The sequence below is a fragment of the Mustela lutreola genome, chromosome 1, assembly GCF_030435805.1.
Source record: "Mustela lutreola isolate mMusLut2 chromosome 1, mMusLut2.pri, whole genome shotgun sequence".
Taxonomy (NCBI): Eukaryota; Metazoa; Chordata; class Mammalia; order Carnivora; family Mustelidae; genus Mustela; species Mustela lutreola.
In genome coordinates, this window is record NC_081290.1 from 268,189,374 (window position 1) to 268,197,139 (window position 7,766).

Consider the following 7,766-nt stretch of genomic DNA (forward strand, 5'->3'; position numbering starts at 1 on the left):
ACTTTATTGTAGTGGTCTGGAAACAAATGTGCAATATCTCTGAAAAGTGCCTGTATCTTAAAGGATTAAAAATACTGTCATCCTTCTCACTGTTTATGCTACCATGAAGTGGAAGTTTCTAGAACTAGCTTTGAATTTGGAGTATTTTACTAATAATTATGTATTTATCCTTGAGGTCAGACACTGAGTCTTAGTGAGCTTTGTATTACCAGCTCTTATTACAAAAGCCAATGCTTTTGTACAGATTTAATAAATGATGATTCAATTAATGCAACATAAAGACTAATACTTGCATATTCACTACTTCACAGTTGGCAATTCAATTGCTTTCACATGTATCATCTTGTTTGATCCTGAGGATAGTGGGGGGGGGGGGCTCTGGCATCTTATTATACCCATATTAAAGACAAGATGACTGAGTCTCAGAGAGGGTAAGTGGCAGTTGAAAGTCACATGACTGAAAGTGACAAAGTTGGATGTAAATACTAAATCAGATTATCTCTTGACAAGATCGTAGGCCACATTTACTGCAGATATCCTTAAAGCACTCACTTCCTGGGCTAATCTGTAACTCTTGTCAGTCTAAATCCCAGGACTAATCCCAGTTAAAGTTATTCATCATATCTCATACATATGTAATAGCTGAAGGTCAAAGCATGTTAGAAACATTTTCTAGGTGTCCAAAAACAACTGTGTAAAATAAGGGCCTGGGTGCATTTTCAGACATTAGCAATGCACGTTTTTCACCTTTAATGTGCTAGAACAAGGATTCTTCAGCATTAAATGAGCAGGGGAGGCACTGAATGGAGACTCTAATATGACAGATTAATAGCCATCCAGGGTATTTATTCATTTATGCAAGGGTCTTGAGTTTTGAAGAGGCCTCTGTATTTAGTAGCTGGTAAGAGACCTAATTACAGGTCGGCATCTTGACTGATCATTCTACTCTGGTAAAACTGTATATTTCTTTCTCTGTGGTTTTTGTCACCCTACCAGACACTCATTGTCAGCCAATTTCCACTTACATAGATCAAGTTGGTTTCTCCCACTGTAACCTTATACCCTGCCTTTAATAAACCTGAGCAAGTACCAAATTCACTCTTGGTTCCAGCTTAGGCCCGGGGCAATTAGACTCATTATGGAATGAACATTTAAGCAGCTTCTTAGCTGCTGAGACTCTCTGGAGACAAAGCCATCACTCCCATCTGATCTATTCTCCTCCTCATCAGTGACTCTTGGGGTCTCATTATCTCATTTGGTATTTCAAAACTAAAGCAACTGTGCTAACACCAAGGGCTTCATTCATTGCCACCAAATTAAAAAAAAAAAAAAAAAAAGGCATGGAGAAGTGTGTCACAGTCAATGGGCAATGAGGGTTCAAAAGGGAAACAGATGCACAAATGATTCATCATCAGTAGGACCTGTCATGATGAAGCGGAAAGGGGGGAAATTAGAAACTCTTTCTGATGCGCTAATGATACTGCTGTCCCAGATTGAAGGGATGAATAATGCTCCTAATATCAATTAGATTTTGCTATTTGATTTAATTTCATTAAGCACTCAGCTCAGAGGTACAGAGGAGGAGAGGGGTTTTTTTTTGTTTGTTTGTCTGTTTTTTAAGATTTTATTTATTTACTTGAAAGAGAGAGATCACAAGTAGGCAGAGAGTCAGGCAGAGAGAGAGGGGGAAGCAGGCTCCCTGTCGAGCAGAGAGCCCGATGCGGGGCTTGATCCCAGGACTCTGAGATCATGACCTGAGCCGAAGGCAGTGGCTTAACCCACTGAGCCACCCAGGCATCCCAACAGAGTTTTTATCTATTTATTTAGCACATACTTATAGGTCACTTACTATGCACCATATTCTATACTATGAGATTTAGAAATACTTCTTTAAATACCAGAAATTCTTGGTTAGCTTCATTTCCATACAATTGCTCTTTCTCTTTCTTTCTCTTCATTATCATTAGTATGTAGTATTTCTATGAATTTCCTAATTTTAGCCTTTACTATAAATAATAGTTGACCCCTTACTCCTTATTCTAGGGGACATAAAGGAAAAAAAAAAATCAGCAAAATACATTTATTTTTATTATAGATTTTTAAATTTTAATTTTAAATACATCACTGTAAAATCTTATGTACAAAAGCCTAATGATTACTAGAGAAGAAATTGGTTCAACTTTGGGGAAATTGTGTAGTTCTTTCTCTATAAATGCCAGATCCTTATTGATCTGTTTCCTGCACTACCAATAAGGGGATAAATCCTTACCCAAACAACTATTTTTAGGAATAGTTAAAAAGAGTCTGTTTATTAGAAAAAAGTCTATTTACCAGAAGAAGAAGGAGGAGGAAGCAATAAATATACTTCTTCCTCAGTGACTAACTGATTTTTCTAGGCACCTGCTGGAGAAAAAGAAAATAATTTGTGCTTTTCACCTACTGAAATCACCATTTGTTCTGAATTGCAAATATAAACAAGTGAAAAAGAGTGAATTTTAAAAGGCTAGTCAAAAATATTAAAATAAAATAAATAAAATAAAAAAATAAAATATAAAAGGCTAGTCCAACTTTTCTCCCCAACCTGCAGAAAAGGAGCTTAATATGGAAATGAGACTATAAATCAACTGATGACAGTGTTGAATTTTGTCAGAGATTAAGCTTCTCAGCTAGTCTGTCCTCTGTTGTGGTGAAATTTTCAGATGACAAAGTATGATTTTTCCTGTTATTTCTTTGGGAAGGTGGGGGTGAGGGGAGGGGAAGAGTTTGTAAAGCTGTACCACAATAGCAGACCCTACTGTCTTCTCGAACATGAATGTATTGAATTGTAGTGACATAGCTGACAAAAAGAGTTATGTCTTTTCATGAGCTTGTGTTCTTTATTGCTTACATTAACTTTTAGAGAAGAAAAAAAAAGAGGTGAATTCAACAGGCTATAAATCTTCCCTGACATACAGTATGATACGGTCTTCTGGTAGACGAGCAGGCTAAGGGAACATAAAGCACTTCTCTACCATGAATGGAACACGTGCTGGGGAGAGACAGAGAATGTTCTCATACCGAAGCTCTGATTTTCCCCACTAAATTCATCTTTCCCTTTATAGTTTCAAAACATGGCAACAATGGAGAGAGATGATTATGGCCACAAACAAATCTCACCCACCTACAACCTCCTTATTTCCAAGAGGTTAATTCTATTTCTAAGTAAGCAAACCACATTAGGCAAAATATGCAATGTTCTATCTATATTGTTTAAAAATAAAAAAAAGAGGGGGGGGAGAGAGAGAGAGAGAAAACCCCAGCTCAAAAATATTGGAAAAATAAACCAGCTTAATATTGAAGAACACTTTTCATTCTCAATGTTTGCCAATAAATTTCTTTAAAAATACTTACAAACACTAACAACAGACTACAAGTGAAAAGACGATAAAGCAAGGTGTGAGAGAAATCTCCAGTAACAACACAACCACTAAAGATAGACTAAGAAGAATATTTTTATGCTACATACTAAATTTTTTTTTTTTTCTGAGTCAGAATAGCCCAGATGGCCATAAGAAATGAAAAAGTGTTTCATTCACTGACCTCCTCCCACGATTCTGCTCCTAAGTCTGATGTCAGGAAGCTTCCCTAAAACAATTCTTTCTTTTTTCCTTCCCTTCCCTTCCCCCAATCCTTCTAGATATGCACATGATACACATATGCATATATGCACACAAACACACATCAACCCATACATATATATTGTTCTATTGCACAAAAACTAACTGAACAACCAGATGTATGCCCTTTGCTATTTGCTCCAGGCAACCTTTCCCATTTCCCATAGGCTCCTTTTCTCACTATATATTAAGAGACTAGATACTTATAAGCTTTGCTCTAGTACCAAATAACCACAAAATCACAGTGGTTTATAACAACAAAGATTTACTTCTCACATATGCTACATGTCAGTTGCAAGTTGATGATGGCTCAGATACAGCTCTTTTCAATTCAGCTGTGTTCCAAAGATTTTCTTTACAGTAAGATTGCGCTGAAGCAGCAGCAACAATATGGAGAATGATACTTTTTTTGGCAAAGGAAAAGAGCAAGAATTGAGTAGGGGTGAATTCAGTACTGACCCTCAACTGATGTGTTATAATATGAGGATTACATATTTTTTTATCTGTGTTCCTGAGATTTTTGAAATCATTTGTCAACGAGGCAAAAGTGACTTAATAGAAGTTTGTACATAGATATGGGGAACTGTAAAAAATAAATAACTAAATAACTAAATAACACCCAAAATAGGTGACATTGGCATCACGATTAGGTATTGAGCAGTTAGGGAACTGATAGTGGAGATTGGAAAAATTACTTCTGTTGGCCTATATTTCTCTTTCCAACTAAGAGCATTAATGCAGTGTATAAAAGTGGCCTCTTGGAGACATCATAAAGAGTAAAAATGTATGGCAACAGACTCAATACTCTGAATACCCAGGAGTTAGAAATAAATTTAGGGATCTCCAAGTTATGACCCATAAGCCAAATATGACCTACTGCCTATTTTTGTAAATAAAAGTTTACTGGAACACAGCCACACTCATTCATTCATAGATTGTCTGTGAATGCTTTTGCACTATGATAAAGCAGTTTCAACAAAGACTACATCTCTGGAAATATTTAATCAGGCCCTTTCCAGGAAAAGTTCACTGACTCCTAAATAAAATGAAATCAAATAACAATTTATTTAACTCCCTACCTTATTTGATAAAATATATTATTTTATGTGAGTACATGTCATTCCAAGAAGCACATTATTTAAAAATACTTTTCTACAGAGTTTTTAGCAGAAAAAGAAGTTGTGATTTAAGAAATTTATACCCAGGTAAGTTTTCACTTATTTGTAAAGGTGACAAAAGGTCATTACTTGATATTTTGTCCCTAATTTAAATAGCCCCTAAGGAAAACAAACTGAAGATACCTCATAGCTAGAAACCATGCAGTATCTTGATTACATATATAGGTTCTAGAGACAGTTTGGTTTGAGGAATAGATTACACCATTAGTTCTAAAGTACTTCAATGTCCTCATGTTCAAAACATGGCTGATAGTGGGGTGTCTGAGAGGCTCAGTTAAGCATCTGACTTCAGTCAGTTAAGCATCTGACTTCAGCTCAGGTTGTGATCTTGGAGTCCTGGGATCAATTACATTGTTGGGGCTCCAGGCTCAGTGGGGAGTCTGCTTTTCCATGTCCCTCTGCCTTTCCCCTACTCATGCTCTCTCTTCCTCTCTCTGTCTAGTAAATAAATAAAAAACCTTTAAATAATGTTGTCTCTTACACTGTTGATGGAAATGCAAGCGGGACAGCCACTTTGGAAAACCGTATGGAGGTTCCTCAAAAAGTTAAAAATAGAGCTACCCTACCATTCAGCAATTGCACTACTAGGAATTTACCCCAAAGATACAGACGTAGTGAAAAGAAGGGGCACATGCATCACAATGTTCATAGCAGCAATGTCCACAATAGCCAAAATGCAGAAGGAGCTGAGATGCCCTTCAACGGATAAATGGATAGAGAAGATGCAGTCCACTGATAAATGGAGTATTACTCAGCCATCAGAAAGGATTAATATCCACCATCTGCATCCACTTGGGTGAACTGGAGGGGATTATGCTGCATGAAATAACTCAAGCAGATAAAGACAATTATCAAATGGTTTCATTCATATGTGGAACATAAGGAATACCACAGAGGACATTAGGGGAAGGAAGGGAAAACGGACGGGGTGGAATCAGAATGGGGGACAAACCATGAGAGACCATGGACTCTGGGAAACAATCTGAGGGGTTCAGAGGGGAGGGAGGTGGTGGATAGAGCAGTTGGGTGATGGGTATTAAAGAAGGCATGTGTTGTGATGAGTACTGGGTGTTATATGCAACTAATGAATCAATGAATACTACATCAAAAACTAATGATGTACTATATGGTGGCTAACAACACGATAAAAAAAAATTTTTTTTAAATGTGGCTGATAGTAAAGATGCCTTGAGTATTAAGCTAGGTAATTAATATAAAGTTCTTAGAATGATGCATGGCAAGAAGTATATTCTCAACATCCTAGGTATTATCGAGAGGGCAAAGAATAACAAAAACACCTCAAATTTTAAGGTTATAAATCACATAAAAATCTTTGAAGAACATGAGGAACAGTAATCAACCTACAGTTTATTATAAATTTTCTAACTATGGGGGTGCCCGATGGCTCAGTTGGTTGAGCATCTGACTCTTGATTTCAGCTCAGATCATGATCTCAGGGTTGTGAGAGTGAGCACCGTGTTGGGCTCCAGACGGACATGCAGCCTGCTTAAAATACTCTCCCTCCCTCTGCCCCTCGTCACTCCCCCACCCCATCCCCCACACTCACATGCTCTCTCGCAGGAAAACAAAACAAAACAAAACAACCTAACCATGGTTAGAAGATTGAATGCAAAAAACAAATACACATCAAGAAATGTATATAATGTAAAATACAATTCTCTCGTAAGGTTTGTCTATCATCTTAGTTTAAATTTATTAAATTGTGATATGATATGATAACAGAAGAGAGGGAAAGAAAAAAAATTCCAGAAAAATCCATATAACAAAATGTATATTTTTTTTTTATCAAGTAACTAAATATTCTTCTTAAAACAATACTGAGGCAAAGGCATGTTGGTAAAGATATAATTGTATATTGATATGAGTGCTTAATTTGATAAAGATCTTTCAGGAAAACAATTAAGCAACATGAATTAAAAGCTTATACATTCATTTTGCAATTCTTAATCAAATAATTGACTTAAGTGAAGTGCATCTACAGTTGCTAATGCCTCTAGAAGAAAAGTAAACAGAGAACTTATTGCAGAGTCAAGTATAACTCTCTGACTTATTGATCACATAAGAGAAACTTCCAACTTTAGATTACAGTTAGGCTGATACTAGAAAATCACTCACCTTACTATCACCAAAATCAGGACCTTATATGGTTTCTGATGTGATGTAATATGAAAGACAAAACAACATTTAGAGAGTAATCTTGCCAAGATTTCTGGCTTCCACTTTAGAAGAATAAAAGATACAGAGGTAAGTTGAAGGATCCATGAATGAGTAATTAAATGATTCCTAAATGTGGGTAGCTCTACTGAAAAACCAACTTGTTTCCTCAAAACAATGACTGGCACAGAAAGTAAGATAGAAAAGTGGACATTCATAAATTAAGAGAGCTAAGAAAAAATAGAGGAATGTCAAATGCAGAGGGGGGAAATGATAGATCATGATTTCAACTGACCAACGGGGTAACAGGGCTTTTTTTTTTTTTCTTTTTTAATTTGAATATGGATTGAGTACTTGATGACATAAAGCAATCATTAATTTTCAGAATTTAGGTGTGAATTTTCAAGTGCAGTATGATTTAGCCATTATGGAAAATGTTCTTTTTTATATTTTAGAAATGCATACTGAAAAATTTAGTGGTGAAAAATAATGATATTTTGGGATTTAAAATGCTTCTGCAAAGCTGAATAAAAGATAACAAAAAAAGAAAAGAAACAGATCAACTCTAAGGGGAGAAAGTATTGATAATTGTGGTGTGTGGATGAGGGGCTAGATGAGGGTTTATTATGCCTATTCTCTTTACTCTTATACCTATTTAAAAATTTCCACAGTGAAAGGCTGATTCCTTTTTAAATTTCACATGATTTAGTTTAAGTAGTTCCGTTCCAGGAAGCAATGTTATAATAATCATTAAAAG